Source organism: Hemiscyllium ocellatum, chromosome 4 (genome assembly GCF_020745735.1).
Source record: "Hemiscyllium ocellatum isolate sHemOce1 chromosome 4, sHemOce1.pat.X.cur, whole genome shotgun sequence".
Classification (NCBI taxonomy): Eukaryota; Metazoa; Chordata; class Chondrichthyes; order Orectolobiformes; family Hemiscylliidae; genus Hemiscyllium; species Hemiscyllium ocellatum.
Genome location: NC_083404.1, coordinates 101,771,595 through 101,789,912, shown reverse-complemented (window position 1 = coordinate 101,789,912; position 18,318 = coordinate 101,771,595). Strand labels below are relative to the sequence as shown.

The following is an 18,318-nucleotide window of genomic DNA, read 5'->3' as shown; positions in this document are numbered from 1 at the left end:
ATGGAAGGACTGGTGAGTGAACATGGCTATTTACGCAAGGGTGATTATAATGGGAAGCTTCCTGGAAATAGCGGCTCTGAAATGCATCTTACATCGAGTATAGACTCCATGCAGGGAATATTTCCAACAGGACGGGCTTTGGTGACATGATACTCAGCTGTTGAGGATTCAAACAACAGCACCAAGGTCGGCCCCTACGCCATTGATAAAAGGGAATGAGAATACATATAAGGTATGAGCAGGTAGGGAAAGAGTTAAGTTTTGGGTTGTATGAGACAAAGACTCAGCTTGCATGACTTGGTACAGATGAGAAATTGCAGTGAACAATGAGGTGTTAGAGGCAAGGGCAGTGGGTTAATGAGGTGAAAAGCATTCATTGTGTGAAGCCAACTAACAAGGTTAAGAACATCCATTGTATGATGCCAGATGGCTTAATCTTTACGCTTGCTGATTGTAACGGTTACCCAATCAATATAGATGTTGCCTTACTTAGAAGCTGCTCCCTGTAAGTGACTGTATAATTTTGGGGTGTCACGGTGGCTGGCACTGCTGCCTCACAGCGCCAGGCACCCAGGTTCGATTCCCGCCTCCAGCAACTGTGTAGAGTTTACACATTCTCCCAGTGTCCACATGGGTTTCCTCCCACAATCCAAAGATGTACAGGTCAGGTGAATTGGCCATGCTAAATTGCCTATATGTTAATATATAACAGTGTTAGATGCATTAGTCAGAGGGAAATGGGTCTGGGTGGGTGATCATTCACAAGGTCTGTGTGGACTTTTGGGCCAAATGGCCTGTTTCCACACCGTAGGGAATCTAATCAAACCTAATAATTCCTTAAGAATTTCAAGAGAAGACCAAGAACTCATGTCTCTGTGCACACGGGCGATCGTTCTCTCTCCCTCCAGGGCACAGGATAAAGATGAAGGAGGTTTCTCAGTGTTTGCTTCAACTGATAGGGAAATAGGGAAACAGGACGACAACAGAGACAAGCTAGCATCAGCCTGGCTTTAAAAAACATAAATTATAAACTTTAAATCCTAAACTTTATCAATAGTCAGAGACCATAATATAAGAAAACACTAATAAATCTATACACAAAAGACAGCTGCCAGATAGCCAACCATTTCAGAGAGTTTGCTCATTCATTTAATCTCATTAAAGAGTTTAAATGTTACTAACTTTTGGCTACTGATTGGGATGCTCTCTCAATCCAATGAACGGAAAAATTTGTAGCACAATTTAATAATGATTAGATAAAGTTTACATTAAAAATTATTACACAGAGTAAAATCCTCTGCTAATTTAAACCAGCAACGCAGGAAAGATTCACCCTGTGCTGTAAACTTAAAATTTTAGAGGCAAAGAACTACCCAAAAGTCACTATTTAAAGTAAAAATTAACAACTTTATTCTTTAAGTCTAACAGAGAATATTAACTAACATCTTTCTGTTAAATCTCCCACTCTATAATACTAGTCTGAAAAAAAATCTAGATTATTTACTAAAAAAAAATCATGTTTCAAAACCAGCCAGCTTTGCTGAATCTCCTTTGTAGATTCTCTCCTGGTCAGTTGCAATGTTTTGTTGCGCAGACTTCTTCCACAGAGAGGCAGCTCAGAAAGCTCTTAAACTAGCACCCTACACCTGTTGGTCTTTTGGCAGTTCTCTTAATTGTCCAAAATGTCCAGCTTAATACCTCATAACATTAGATTGTTTCATAGTATTTTGATAATGTTAAAACCAAAGTTCAAACACGATTGAAGTTTGGTATCTTGGGGCATAATTTAAAATGATTGGCCGAAGTTGAATTAGTTTTTGTCTCATGGCAACCCAGTTATTCTATTGGTGTTGACCATGTTACATTGTTACCTTGTTCAGAACACTATGCTGTGTCAGGCAGTTTTGCTAGATTTTCAACTCTCAAAAGGTACGTACATCTACACCTTCATGACAAATGTACAACAAAACAATCAATGCTCAAGGGAATATGTACAACCCCTTTATCTTTGTCAAACTATTTAATGTCACAAAGAGTACAAAAATGAAGTCAATCATTTACAAATCAAATAAAAACCTCTTTCACAATCAAATTACATCCCATTGCCTTAGGTCAGAACGTTGAAGACCAAACAGCCTCCAAATGATTGTAGCAAGTGGAAAATAAATTTGTGACTTCATGGTCAGGCCTCTCTTGTATAGTAACAAAGATCCTCCTTATAAAACAACTCTTCAGCAAACTGTGCTGAAAAATAACAAGATATAAATATACACATGAATTGACATGGCCCTTCATGACATTGAAGATTAAAGTGTCATGTAATTTATATTACATAGGTGGCACAGTGGTTACCACTGAAGCTTCACAGCAGCAGAGACCCAGGCTTGTTTGATTGTCTATGTGAAGTTTGCAAGTTCTCCCATGTCTGCACAGATTTCCATCAGATGCTCCAGTTTCCTCTCAAAGATGTGCAGGTTAGGTGGATTGGCCATGGTAAATTGCCCAATAATGTCCAGGGATGTGTAGAGTAGGTGGGTTAGCCATGGTTAGGTTCCATGGATAGGTTTGGGGAGGGAGGTTGGTGTAGACCCAATGGGCTAAACGGTCTCTACCTGCACTGTAGAGATTCTATGATTCAATATAGAGGTGGGAGAGTAAGGCTGGCTGAATTATATGCCTATGCTCTTGAAAACTGGTGACAGCTTATTTTTCCATTTAATTTCATTAAGTTGTATGAATGTATTGTAAATGGTACAAAATTAGTTCATTTATCTGACAATCCCAATTGGTTAAACTGCCAAGTGAAACGGACTATTTTACCTATTATTTTGTGAAAGTACATACATACTCATGTAAAAGTAAAGTTTCTTGAACATTTTTAAAGGTTAAATTTATGGGGTCAACTATTACATGGATACTACTTTTGAGGGGCTGAAATTCATACTACAGTCCAAAATATCTATTTGCAAAATCCCAAACGAATAAAGAAAACAACACAAAGAGGTTGTCAACGGACTCTACCTGATGCATCTTAAATTTTTGCACCAAATTCTTCCACTTCCCTCTATTTTTTTCTTGTCCACTGTTTTAATTTTTCAAACTGACAAATTTATTTCCTCATAACACTTATGTATAGGATAATATCTTGATTCACAAATGTTGATCTGCTATCTGAAGAACTAGGGTCAACTTTTACAGGAGATAATGAAAAATTTGACATTTGTTGGCCAAAATAGGGGGTCAGCTTTTACGAGATTGATTTTTACTTCAGCATATACAGAGGAACCTCAACTATTTAAATACCAATTATCCGAAGGAGATCTTGAGGTCCCAACAGAAACATTACATCAAAGACGTGTGTCCAACACCGAGTGTCTTTTGTTTACAGTGATTAAAAGTGCTGCCGAGTCCTGGACTGATGGAAGATGTTCAAACAGAGTGGAATATTGTGTATCCTTGTTTGTTTTTTTAAAAGTGAGGACTGAAACAGAAAAGAACTGCTTTATAAACCAGGTTCAAAAGCAAAAGACTGCAATTTTGAAAGCAAATAACCTGATACCAAATAACTATGATACCTATGGTAAACAACTATCTGAATAAGCAGAAATTGCAGCTTAAATTGGAGATGGTCTGGAGCAGAGGGTTTGTACTGATACAGCTCGTTAGAAATAAGTTGGAATTGGTCTTTTCCTGGGGTGAGGGAGTCCAGAACAAGAGGGCATTGGTTTAGGGTGAGAGGGGAAAGAGATCAGAGAGACCTACTGGGCAACTTTTTCAAGCAGAGGGTGGTACGTGTATGGAATGAGCTGCCAGAGGAAGTAGAGGAGGCTGGTACAATTGCAACATTTAAGAGGCATTTGGATAGGTATATGAACAGGAAGGGTTTGGAGGGATATGGGCCGGGTGCTGGACTAGACTGGGTTGGGATATCTGGTCGGAATGGACAGGTTGGACCGAAGGGTCTGTTTCCATGCTGTACATCGCTATGACTCTATGGTCCACAGACGACTAAGTTTTTGATGCCTGAAACCTTTTGCTTGCTAACAACTGTGACTCATCCTCACGTGGCTGAGCAGCTTGGAGTTGAAAACAAGTCACAGAGAAACAGTGGGAAAAGAGAAAAAGGTGTAAACCTTGTCCCAGCCTAGAAGCTACTGCGCTCTTTCAAATTCAGTTCAAATCTGAATAAAACTAGTTAGCTTTCCTGCAGCAGGTGCTTCCGCTATAACTTCTGATTTGATAAATCAGAGACGTCTTCCAAGTGAATCAGTTATTCTGTACTTCTTACAAGCCAATGGAAGCATACAGAGAAAGACATCTGAACAAGGGGTCTGGCCACTCAAAGAAGTAGCCAGACAACAGAATTGGGAAACAAATTCCAATGAACTGACATTCTAGTTTTTCTACCTCCCATAATCTATTTTCTTTTTGTTCATCTGTGCACAGGCTTGTTTAAGGGGATTAGAATTTTATTTAATAGTTTATATGCCAAGGGTTTACATCTATTTAATAACTGTTGTCTAATTACTTCTAATAAATAATAATTCTCGATCATGCTGAAACCTGTTTATACTTCGGTCTGAAAGTCAGGTAAATTGGGATAGTGCACTTCTGCTTAAAAAAAAACATTGGCACAACTCAGAACATCAAGGCTAATAAACAATACACTATTCAAAGTTTGTGCGAAGATTTGTAGCTCAGGTGCTTGTTGTAGTGGTTCTGTTCGCCGAGCTGGAAGTTTTTGTTGCAAATGTTTCGTCCCCTGGCTAGGAGACATCATCAGTGCTGTGGAGTCTCCTGCGAAGCGCTTCTTTGATGTTTCTTCCGGCATTTATAGTGGTCTGTCCTTGCCGCTTCCAGGTGTCAGTTTCAGCTGTCCGCTGTAGTGATTGGTATATTGGGTCCAGGTCGATGTGTCTGTTGATGGAATTTGTGGATGAATGCCATGCCTCTAGGAATTCCCTGGCTGTTCTCTGTCTGGCTTGCCCTATGATAGTAGTGTTTTCCCAGTCGAATTCATGTTGCTTGTTGTCTGAGTGTGTGGCTACTAGGGATAGCTGGTCATGTCGTTTCGTGGCTAGTTGGTGTTCATGTATGCGGATTGTTAGCTGTCTTCCTGTTTGTCCTATATAGTGTTTTGTGCAGTCCTTGCATGGTATTTTATAAACTACATTAGTTTTGCTCATGTTGGGTATTGGCTCATTTGTTCTAGTAAGTTGTTGTCTGAGCGTGGCTGTTGGTTTGTGTGCCGTTATGAGTCTTAGGGGTCGCAGTAGTCTGGCTGTCAGTTCTGAAACGCTCCTGACGTATGGTAGTGTGGCTAGTCCTTTTGGTTGTGGCATGTCCTCGTTCCGTAGTCTATCTCTTAGGCATCTGTTGATAAAGTTGCACGGGTATCCGTTTTTGGCGAATACCTTGTATAGGTGTTCCTCTTCTCGCAGTTCTGGTGTACTGCAGTGTGTTGTAGCTCTTTTGAATAGTGTCCTGATGCAGCTTCGTTTGTGTGTGTGTTGGGGTGGTTACTTTCATAATTTAGGACTTGGTCTGTGTGTGTTGTTTTCCTGTGTACCCTTGTGGTGAATTCTCCGTTCGGTGTTCTCTGTACTATCACGTCTAGGAATGGGAGTTGGTTTTCCTTTTCTACTTCTCTCGTGAATCGGATGCCTGTGAGTGTGGTGTTGATGATCCGGTGTGTTTTTTCTATTTCCGTGTTTTTGATGATTACGAAAGTGTCATCGACATATCTGACCCAGAGTTTGGGTTGAATTTGTGGTAGGGCTGTTTGTTCTAACCTTTGCATAACTGCCTCTGCTATGAGTCCCGAGATTGGTGATCCCATGGGTGTTCCGTTGATTTGTTCGTATATCTGATTGTTGAATGTAAAGTGTGTAGTGAGGCATAAGTCCAGTAGTTTAAGTATGCCGTCTTTGTTGATAGGTCCCGCCTCCTGTTTTCTGTTATGTATGTCCAGTAGGTTGGCTATTGTTTCTCTGGCTAGGGTTTTGTCAATCGAAGTGAACAGTGCTGTCACGTCCAACAGGTGTATTTTAAATCACAAGTTTTCAGAGCACTGCTCTTCATTAAGTGACTAGTCCAGACTAGAATCAAGAGGTAGATTTTGACAGGTAGGTGGAGAAATAAATCATGTAAAATAAAAGGAAGCAATTCACCTGATAAAGGAGCAGTGCACCAAAAGCCTGTGATTTCAAATAAACTGTTGGACTTTAACCTGGTGTCATGTGACTTCTGACCTTGCCCAGCCCAGTCCAACACCAGCATCTCCACAAAGCTATGGAAATGATTAGGTGTGGCGGCAGGGATACAACTTTTGCAGTCACAGGCAACAGTAATGATGAATAGTTGTTTTTCAAGACTTGAGGAAATTATATAGTGGTTTCCCTCAGGGGTTGGAATTAGGATAATTGTTTTTCTTAACCTACATTAATGACCTTGTGTGTGAAGGGTTTAACTTCAATATTGTATTTGCTCATGTTACAATTTGGATGCAGCATAAACTTGTGACTGACCATAAGAGAACACAGACAAGATATTGAAATGGGTAGCTGAGCATGTAGTGGGTAGAATTTTGTGCAGACTAGTATGAAGAGATGGATTTTGATAGGGAGGAGGAGGAGGAATAAATAATGTAAAATAAAAGGATGCAATTTATAATGGGATGTAGGAATACAGGGACTTGAGTACAAGTGCACAAATTATTGAAGGCTGCAGAGCACATTAAGATAATGGTTAAGAAGTGTTTTCTCAAGAATCAAAACAGGTAAAAGGAAGGAGATATTAATAAATCCTTAATAATGATAATATTAATTAATTAGACAAGTTTTGAGTAGATTTGTAACTCAGGTTCGGGTTCTGGATGTAGATTTGCTTGCTGAGCTAGAAGGTTCGTTTTCAGTTGTCTCAGCTCAGCATGTCTGAAAACGAATGTTCAGCGAACAAACTTACATCCATTAACTAAATATATCAGCTTCAACTGGGCAAGCTGCAGTATACTGGTCAAGTCACTGCACTAATAATCCAGAGACCAAGATTTGGGATCATCGAATCCCTACAAAGTGGAAACAGGCCATTTCGCCCAATAAGTCCACATCAACCCTCCAAATAGCAACCCACCCAGTTCCATTCCCCTACCCTATTACTCTAAACATCACCTGACTAATGAACCTAACCGACACATCCCCAAACACTATGGACAATTTAGCACAAGTCAAAAGTGTGGTGCTGGAAAAGCACAGCTGGTCAGGCAGCATTTGAGAAGCAGGAGAAATCGACATTTCAAGCACAAGCTCTTCATGAGGAATCTCAGATTTGTGGACGTAGAGGAGCATTAGAGTTGTTCCCCTTGAAGAGAAGATCAAGAGGAATTGATATCAATATTTAAACTCATGGAGGAATATGGGCAAAGTAGATAGGGTGAGCAGAGACCAAGAATTACCAGACACCAATTTAAGGTCATGGCAATGTACCAAAAATGAGTTTTTTCTTTTTATTAACACACACACAATGATCAGGATTTGGAGTGCATTGCCTGAAAAGTGTGTTAGAGGCAACTTAATTGCAGCTTTTTAAAGAGAACTATGCAATTATCTGAAAGGAAAGAAATAGTAGCAAGACAAGAAAAGTATATGATGAGCCGGACAAGCTGAATTGCCCTTGCAGGGAGACAGCATGTACAAACATGCACAACATTCTTCTTCCACATTGTAACTATTCTATGATTAACGATTGTTTCGTAGTATAGAACCTCAACAAAACTAAAAGGAGACAAAGAAAAATCAAAGCTTTCTCATCTTGCATTCATCAAGACTATGCAAGGGACAAACTTAAAAAGGGAAACCATTTACACAATGGGCTATTATTAATAGGATGATGCAGCAAGAACAATTAACTGTTCCTCCAGAGGAACATCAGTGGGATCGAAGGACTATCAACCGAGAGCCGACGTTCACTGGGCAATGTGTGTTAGGATTCCTAATTTTCCACAAATGACACAATAACTTATTGATAATCATGTCAACAGGGCCGTAGCCATCTGCTCAATGTAGGCTTAATGTCAAGTCAGGGCATATTAAAGCTATCCTGCATAATACAAATTCCAACGCCAGAGGATCAGTTTATATTGCAAAACCCCACCAAAGAGCCCACGTTCACCACTTTTGGCCCTTGAGCGGTGCTCACTCTACCTCTGGTTGTCCCAGAAAGGGAAAGTGTCGCAATAAATTGAACAGGAGAAACAAGTTGTCTCATGCTTCTCCCATACACTGCTAGTTTAAATAAGATGCTACCATTAAGCCAAAATGACATTCTGCCTATCATACAAATGAATAATCAAATGCATGTCAGTGCTGGTGTGCTGTCAGGTATGTAGGTCATTTGTTCCAGTAACTAACCAACCATTTTAAGCAACATGCCCCATTGAACATTCGCCACAGGCATAATAATAAGTAATTTCAACATTGGCTATGTTTGTAAGCCCCAGTTAAGTGTGAATGCTATCAGATGTATTTCTGCCAGTGAAAATCACTAAATAATCCAACAGTACTAAGTGTTTTGATCTCCTTATGTTAAAAGATTAAATGTGAATGTCTCTCTGGACATTAATGTAATATTAAAGGGTTAAACTGCACTATCTTTGGGTGGGGATAACAATGAAAGAATGCAGATGACTATCCATTGTAATTTATACTTCATCTCGACAGTCATTTGCTATTACTCCCCTGCTATTGTCAAGTTAAACTATAATGCAAACTCTTCCATCCAGAATTGCTTTCTGGCCAGAGGTATGTTGCACCTGCATTGTCTTGAGGAATCACCGTCAGGAAATCGTCTGCACTGGGCGACACAGTGGCTAGCACTGCTACCTCACAGCACCAGGGCCCCAAGTTCAATTCCTGGGTGACTGTCTGTGTGGAGTTTGCACATTCTCCCCGTGTCTGTGTGGGTTTCCTCCAGATGCTCCAGCTTCCTCCCACAGTCCAAAGATGTGCAGGTCAGGTGAATTGGCCATGCTAAATTGCCCAAAATGTTAGGTGCATTAGTCAGAGGGAATGGGTCTGGGTAGGTTACGCTTCGGAGGGTCGGTGTGGACTCGTTGGGCTGAAGGGCCTGTTTCCACACTGTAGGGAACCTAATCTAATCGTAACGATTCCCTAGGATTAGGGCATTAGCATTATCTCGGAGGATGATCTCATCCTGCCATTGTACCTGGGGTAACATGACAGAGTAACTGAGTTGTCTTGAGTGGCACGTGACTGTGGGAGAGCGGCCAGAGCATCTGTCAGCATGGCCAACTTACCTGGTTAAAGGGGATGGGTTTGTTCAAGGCCTTACTTTGACCTGACTTCACATGCCTGCAAAGAGGGCCAAAGGGGGTCACCTAGCTTGTACAAGCTTTAATAAATATGAACTGTTTGCAGAAGTTGGTGTGCGAGTTACATCTCGTATGTGAAACCTCAGGAAAAGAACCCAACATATGAAAGGAAGAATGTTCTGGCTTTACAGGAAGAGCAAGAAAAGTTTAACAAACTGATTCCTGGGATAGTAAGACTGACCTTTGAAAAGAGACTGGATTGGTTAAAACTATATTGATTAGAATATAGAAGAATGAGGGGTATCTTGTTGAAACCTATAACAGGACAAGACAGTGCAAACATAGAATGGATGCTCCCGATAACCAAATGGTTCCGAACCGGGATCCTAGTCTAAAGATACAGGGTAGACCATTTTGAACTGGAACAAGGAGAAATTTCTTCAGTCAGCCTGTGAAATTCTCTGCAACAGAAGCAATTGAGGCCAAGATAGGTTTTTAAAAATGAGATACAGTTCTCAGGGCTGAAGGGAGTAAAGGGTATGGGGAGGAAGCAGAAATAGAGTCGAGTTGATTGATGAGCTCGAATCATACTTAATGGTGTAGCAGGCTAGTGCCTATAACTGCTCCATTTTTCTGTTTCTACAAGTCCAATAAAGAGAACCAACTTAAGATTTGAAAAAAAAGAGATGATCTTTTAGTAATCTAATTCAATTATTTTGTGAGTAGCAAAAGATTTAAGGCAGGCAGGCTACACAATGGATGATGTATTGATTTTAGTAAGCATTTGGCAAAGTCTGATTATCACAATTGACACACAGGGAATGGAGAATCAGCTTAACTTAAAAATAAGTTTAAGGACAAACAAAGTTAAGTCATGTAGGATGTAAATTGAGAGATTTTGTAATTGTATAATGCTGTGTGAAATGCTAAAAATTAACTTCAAAATATTTCTGCAACCATGGTGATTTCTTTTCAACAATCTTGAAGGTCCAGCCTTTGAATTAATAGATTTCTTCTTACCTTACAATTGTTTCACAAATCAGCCAGGTAAATAATCAGTCCTTAAGGTCTGTTATAGTGATTTCTGCCACTTCGAATATTTTCTAAGGGAAATACCCATACCTTAGAGAGATTTTATTTTTTGTTTTAGTTTTGCTCAGTCTTATAACTTGATTGGAGTTTTTGGAAGAAGTAACAAAGAGGATTAAGGGCAGAGTGGTGGATGGGATCTACGTGGACTTCAGTACGGCATTCGACAAAGTTTCCCAGGGTCATGGTAGACTGGTTAGCAAGATTAGATAATGTGGAATACAGGGAGATGGAACCATTTGGATACAGAACTGACTTGAAGGTAGGAGAGAGAGTGATAGCGGAAAGTTGCTTTTCAGACTGGAGGCCTGTCACAAGCAGTCTGCCATGAGGATTCATAATGGGTCTACAGTTTTTTTTTCATTTATATAAATAACTTGGATGTGAACATAGGAGGTATGGTTAGTAAGTTTGCAGGTGACACCAAAATTGGCAGTGTAGTGGAACAGCGAAGAAGGTTACCTCAGAGTACAACAGGACCTTGAGCAGATGGACCAAGTGGGCTGAACAGTGGCAGATGGAGTTTATTTTTGATCAATGTGAGATGCTACATTTTGGAAAGGTGAACCTTTCCAAGTAATGTAAAGGCCCTAGGGAGTGTTGCTGAATAAAGAGAACTTGGGAGTGCAGGTTCATAGCTCCTTGAAAGTGGAGGTGCAGGTAGATAGGATAGTGAAGGCAGCACTCAGTATGCTTTCTTTAATAGTCAGTGCATGGATGTAGGAGTTGGGAGGTCATGTTGCAGCTGTACAGCAGTTGGTTAGGTCACTTTTGGAATACTGTGCGAAATTCTGGTCTCCTTCCAATAGGAAGGATGTTGTGAAACTTGAAAGGGTTCAGAAAAGATTTACAAAGGATGTTGCCAGGTTGGAGGGGTTGAGCCATAGGGAGTGACTGAATAAGCTGGGGCTATTTTCCCTGAAAAGGTCGGAGGCTGAGGGTGACCTTATGGAAGTTTATAAAATCATGAGGGGCATGGATATGGTAAATAGCCAAGGCCTTTTCCCTGGTTTTGGGAGGGGGAGGAGAATCCAAAACTGGAGGACATAGGTTTAAGGTGAGAGGGAAAGATTTAAAAGAGGATCTACTGGCCTCTTTGCAGAGAGGATGGTGCTTGTATGGAATGAGTTACCAGAGGAAGTGACGGTGGCTGGTACAATTACAACATTTAAAAGGCATCTAGATGGATATAAATACAAGGGGTTGAGAGAGATATGGATGAAATGCTGACAAATGGAACTGGATTAATTTAGGATATCTGGTCGGCATGGACGAATTGGACCGAAAGTTCTGTTTCCGTGCTCTATAAGTCCTTGGATGAAGAAGTCTGTAAACAAGCAATCCTGGGAAGGAAAGGATATAATGAAGTAGGTTACTGCAGAGTAAAGAGTTAAGATTTGCCCCAGGTCAAAAATGTTGGGATAAAACCTAGAAGAGGTTATTTAAAGTTGACTATTGACTATTGCCGATTGACTACATTTAAGATCATGTTTACAATAGCTCCAGGAATAAGCTACATGCAGTTCAAATCCATAAGGTGAAGTCACAAGTGAAAGAAACAACAAGCTGTTAGGGACTTGGACTCATGAGTACTGCAAAGTAACAAGTTTGGATATTATGCGACGTGTCTTTTGGGTTCTATACCCAACCTAATAATTTTCTTCATTTATAAAGTAGCATTTTGACATTAATGAGATTGTACATATTAATGTGATCATACATATACTATGTAGTTAAAAATGCATGAACTTCTGTTCCGAGTAAATTGCTTGGATTATTCTATCTTCATTTCTTTTTTCAACTCTTCAGCACTGAATGCAAGAGGCCATTTCAATAAAACTGTAGCACACCACAATATGATACAGGATATCCAGAATTCAATCTGGAATTCAACTTGTCCAGCAATAACATCAGCTGGGATCATAGATAATTAATGAATCTTTTTCAGACTGCAGCATGATCGAGAGTGGCATTTCCTAAGGGTCGATGCTCCAGCCACAGCTTTTATTTGTGACACAGATAAAAGGCTTAGTTTGCAGAATACAGTTAAAAATTAAATATTCATTATGCCAAACCTCGATGATACTACTCAGCTATCAGACAAGATACATTATTAAAACACAGACAATGGTAGATAAAATTCAAAATCAAGAGGTGAAAGGTGATGTATTTGGCAGAAGAGGCATGAAGCAAAACAAACTAATTGACAGTTCTGCTGAGCATGCAGAAACAGAGCATACTGAGGGTTTGTGTTTATCAGTCTTTGAAGGTGAAAGACCACACTGGTAGCCTAGTCGATTCTAAGGAAGTTATGTCAAAATTTGGGTGAGAGCATAAGTAAGGTGCTGCAACTCTGCTAATCACCATAGTTTAGGAAGTAGTTTTGAACTTTTGACAGGTTGAGAGAAGATTCACTGGAATTGTTCCAGGTATGGACATGTCAGCTACAAGGTTGGGTCATAAATAAAGCAACTGAAGGAGTCAATGACAGCATCATCAAGCAACAGGTACACACTTAAAAATCTCTCTCTATTGACTCTACTAGAGTTTAGATCTTAAAGTTCATTAAGTCAGACATGGGCACAACAGCTAAAAGTCCAGAAACACGACAGTAACCACACGATACCATTTGACTAAGAATAGAACCAAGCAGCCTTAAAATCAAAACCAGTGGAAATTCAACTGAAAAATCATCTCATGGTCAGAAATACACAAAGCAAAAAATTTGGCAATGGCTATTATTGGCCAATCATCACACCCTGAGGCAAACATCTTTGGCTGAACGACCTTCGATCTTTGACAATGTCAGGTCACCTGCTGACATTTCTGCAATTCAATTTGCAACTCCTTTAATAATAAAACAAACCATGCCAGCCAACAACAGAACTTTTATAACGTTTAGGCTTTTGTTAATAAGTAACTGGTAACAATTACAAGTCGTGACTACCTTCGATAAAAGAAAGGCCAGATTAATTTGATTTTTCATGGCACCATCACCCCCAAGCCTATCTCTATGAACACCTTGAAATGCAAGCTGTGAGAAAGACTGCATAATCTGGTTTCACCACGTACACAGAGTGCTTTCCATCATCAATTTTCTGACCTTTCTTCCTCTACAAATTATCCCAGTGACTCAATGAAGTTGCTCACCTTCCAGACACTATCTTTTTCTTTCACAAGAAAATGCTTCAAAACATTTTCACAGAAGGAAAAAATGGTAACCAAGTCTCACGGATTGAAATAGGGATTACTTTAGAACAATTTGGAGGAACAACACCAGAGAAATATTTAATAAATGTACCTATGCTACAATTAGAACCTTAGGAATTATCCTGAATTTTAACAGGAAAAATAACATCCCACAATTGATTTGGATTCTAAGCTTTTAAACACATTTATCCAAGATCTATAGAGTACTTTTGGCGTGGACAAAAACTCCAAATGCAGCTTAACTCATTTAAATTACTATCACAAACAGAAACAAATTGCAGGAGAGGCTGGATCAGTGGGCTCAAAACATTAACTCTGCTTTCTCTTCACAGATGATGCCAGATGTGCTGGGTTGTTTTAGAAATTTCCATTTTTTGTTTCAATTCCCAGCATCCACAGTTGTTTGTTTTACTATATGTCACAAACCAAACTTAATCATGTAAAGCAGTTTTTCAATCACAACAGTCAAGAACACAACTGAAACAATGCTGCATTAAAAAATCATTTAAACTTTGTACCCACAAAGCTCAAGCTCTTTGCATCGCAAACATTCCCTTAAACATCCTAAGTTGCCTTCAGAAAGTCACTAAAATCAATAAACTATCCCTTAGCCATTAAAGTTAATGGCACTGGTGAACAAAAGATGATGAAGTACTCACAATTCCAATGTAAATATTTTAAACTTAAATGTTAACCTGACAAAGAAATTAAATTAAGAAAAATAAACTCAAGTATTAATGTGCTTTTATTTGAAGATATCTTCAAATAACAAGCCATTTCAAATGTTCTGCTAAATTGGAAGTGTTAGTAGATGAATACACAGTGAATTTCATGAAATAAGGATAATTATAAATTGACTGTTTATGACATTTAAGAGTTAAACTGAAACATACGGAAATGGGAGTGGATCCATACCTGAAATTCCATTTACCCGTCTTTGCTCAGTACCTCAATATAGACACGTAACAAGCTTTCTTTGAAGTTAAAAATCACAACCCCAGGTTATAGTCCAACACGTTTATTTGTAAGTACTAGCTTTCGGACGTACTTAGCTACCTAACAAAGCAGCGCTCCGAAAATTACTTCCAAATAGACCTGTTGGACTACAACCTGATGTTATGTGATTTTTAACTTCGTCCACCCCAGTCCAACACCGGCACCTCATCAAGTTTTTTTTATGACAGAGTTGACCAATTCAAGTCACATTCACAGCCTTTTGAATCTCTAATTTGGTCGAGCGTTTGCATGAAGCGCTTCCTGATTTCAGTCCGGATAACTTAGTTCACATTCAGATCCTCAATTAACATTAGGTTGAGACACGGTAGAAACTTGGTTAGTTAAAAAAAATTCTGTCCGGGATGCTTGAATTATATATGTGCTGTCAACCACTGTACCTTTTACTCTGACATGTTTAAACACAATTTATTTTTTGACGGCAAGCGTGCCAATTTCAAACAGTGGCGTTCAATCTGAACAACTCCAGTTCTAGATGCAACCGACAAATTTAAGCGCAGTTAAAGCTCGCATTACCAGTTCGACCAGAAGCATACGCCCAGAAACGACAACTTGAGAAAACAAGGACTTGTTGCTCCGACTTTTTTTTTAGGAAAACGAAAAGTCAACGCCTATGATCTGAAAGTACAATTAACTCGGGAGCGGCACAAGGCGAATTGCAACAGATCCCCAGTGAACCCCTTATAGGACACAGAAGGTGTCAAAGAACAGCGATTCTTTTAAAAAATAAAGAAAAAATTGCAACGCGGCCTGTGGACGAAAACATGTGAACATTTCACGAAATGAAGTGGACCGACAGCCCCAGGAACTTTTCCGGGGAAAACAATCCCCAACAGGCGAATGCCCTGGAAACGGGGACCGGGGCGGCCACCCCATCTCCCGGGTACCCAGGACTGCCCCAGGACCTCTCCCACCCCCGGGCCCCCGGACCTCTCCCACCCCCGGGCCCCCCCTCTCCCCCAAATATTGTTGATTTTCCTTTGGAGCACGACCACGGACAGGACACAAGTTCCCGAGGTGACCATTTTCGCGACCCTTTTAGCGGGCGGGACTGGCTGGATGTTACCGCTTGCCCGGAGCCTGACCTCCCCGCTCCGCCAAGCTCCCGGGGACGCGGGGCAGCAGTCCCTCCTCCACCACCCTCTCCTCCGCCTCCTCCTTCTCACTTAAATTCCCACAAACGGCCAGCGTGGACTCGCAACTTCTACAAACGACAACGGCCGCCTCCCCTCGCTCACCATTGAGTTCGCCAGGCGTCAAACTGGGTGCAGTTCGCTTCAGCCTGAAGTGGGCGTCGACTCCCCGAGCTTCTCTCCAAAGTTTTGCCTTCGCCTCCCCGTCCGGGCTCTCTCACTTTCTTTCTCTATCCCCAAAGGATCGCAATATGGCGCCGACGGAATTGGCCTCAGGATCGCGAGCGCCCAGGCGTCGCTCGCGACGTTCGTACGCACAATCCGGCCGCGGTGGCGTCATCACGCCGACGCGAGGGAATCCCCAGCGCATCACGTGAGGAAGAGGTTACATCACCGAGCAGACCACTGTTACCCAAGGCTAGAAACCACATTCCACAGACTCATCGCCGTCACATCACACTTTCAACAGCAAGCAAACTGTGATCCGACCAGAACAGAATACAGAAATCAAAGAAGATTATCCCTGACCACACCGGCTCAGATATAAAAAAAACAAGAGAATATACACTTCTAAATGAAGAGGTCTGAAATAAACTGAAAACAAAAATATTGCTGGAAATCACAACGGGTCAGGCAGCACCCATGGAGACAGAGCAAGCTAACGTTTCGACTCTAGATGGCAATTCATCAGACCTCTGAAATAAAATTTATTTTCTTGTTTTGAAAAGGAGAACCACTGTAGGTTTAAAAAACGCAAAGAACTTTGGACGCTGGAAATCTGAAACAAAATCGAAATTGCTATAAATACTCAACAGGTCTAGCAACAAAAAGAGAAAATGCTGGAAAATCTCAGCAGGTCTGGCAGCATCTGTTAGGAGAGAAAAGGGCTGACGTTTCTAGTCTAACTGACTCTTTGTCAAAGTTCCGTAGAGGTCTGGCAACATCTATGGAGAGAAATAGCGATAACGTTTCGACAACTGTGACCTTTCATCAGAAATGAGAGTCACTGAACCAAAATTAGAGGTCACTGGACTAGAAACGTTAACTCTGCTTTCTTAATAGGCAGCCCCTATTTTTAAGCTCGAATCCCCAAAACTTGGACTTTGGGATTCCATTAGAACTGAGTTCTTTTTGTATTCCATATTTAGTACTTCCTGAGACCTCACTTAACTGTTACAATTGAAATTAACCTTCCACAAAGATAAACAAAAGATTTATCAAGCACCACACTACCCAATTATGAATACAGTGGTTTTGAAAATAAAAATATTTTGTTCTGTGAAGAAATTACTACCAATCTTCAAATGGTGGTGGGCAGAGGGGACAACAGTCATCCTGGCATTATGAGTATCTCCGTACGATCATTGATTGAAAGGGTTTAGGCAATTGATTGACACAGCAGAGATGACCAGTCCCAAAATAAGATACATCCACAGGGACAGGTGGGAAGAAAGAAAGAGGATCCATGACTTTGTTGGAATCAGGAGCTCCTCACATTAGCCCGAGAGACGAACAAAGACCATTTTACCACAGACTGCATGATATGAGGCCAAACCGTCGCATCCCAAAACCAACAGTACTACTCCTCCATTCTACAGAACAGTTTCAAGATCAGTGAAACATTGTCATCTGTCACAGTTGAGAGTTTTTTTTGCAAAACTAACTAATGTATCATATCTAATCTGTTGCTTCTTAACAAACCCAAGAAAATATTTTAAAAAGTGCTCCAAATTATTGATACTGGTCAGGCAGCATCCAAGGAACAGGAGAATCGACGTTTCGGGCATACGCCCTTCTTCAGGAATCTGAAGAAGGGCTTATGCCCGAAACGTCGATTCTCCTGTTCCTTGGATGTTGCCTGACCTGCTGCGCTTTTCCAGCAACACATTTTCAGCTCTGATCTCCAGCACCTGCAGTCCTCACTTTCTCCTCCAAATTATTGACAGCCTATATTACGTAATTGTTGTCATGAATATCCAAAATTAGCAGGGTGTCAGAAGTAATATATCAGAATCAGATATCAGACATCTGAATAGAAGTCAAGACTTGATTGGCTGTAAATTTGGGAAGCCAGGAAGCAGCAATATTAGATTGTAGTGAAACATGTATGGAATAACCATAAGAGAAATGAGAAAAGTCCAATGGTTCTAGCCGTTTCTAGACAGAGTTAAAAAAAAAGTTTGAGTTACAAGTCTATTTTGAGAGACTCTGTCAGGAGGTTTTGAAGGGTAAGATTAAGATAAAGAAAATCTGTAATAAATTGGCCTGCAGCGCCCACATGTGTGCTGAGCAGCTGAATAAAAAATACAAGGAGTCAAGTTACAAAGTTAAAGAAGGGGAAGTGACATCTTACACAGAATTAAGATAGGAGATAGAAACACATAATGAGGAACACTGTAAGAAGAAACAGAGAAAAAAATTGGAATAAAACACTGAGTTGAGAGCAGAGAATGCAGCATTGAGGGAAGAACTAGAGGTTGAAAGGGCTACAGCAAAATTGAAATGACTCCAGACAGAAATTAGCCCACAACAAGCAATGACAGA

At 40.5% G+C, this 18,318-nt stretch overlaps 1 protein-coding gene across 4 annotated transcripts in view; it reads right to left on the bottom strand.

Annotated features, from left to right (window-relative positions):
• Positions 1 to 16,065, bottom strand: part of plekhf2 (pleckstrin homology domain containing, family F (with FYVE domain) member 2) — a 36,558-nt gene extending 20,493 nt beyond the window's left edge. The window contains exon 1 of one of the 4 annotated variants that reach the window (XM_060823692.1): positions 15,880 to 16,065. The gene's annotated coding sequence lies outside the window, so the exon portion shown is untranslated. Of the gene's footprint in view, positions 1 to 14,542; positions 14,564 to 15,807; positions 15,829 to 15,879 lie in introns of those variants that run through there. The other 3 variants (XM_060823693.1, XM_060823694.1, XM_060823695.1) reach the window with 3 other exon arrangements.
• Positions 16,066 to 18,318: the final 2,253 nt, after the last annotated feature.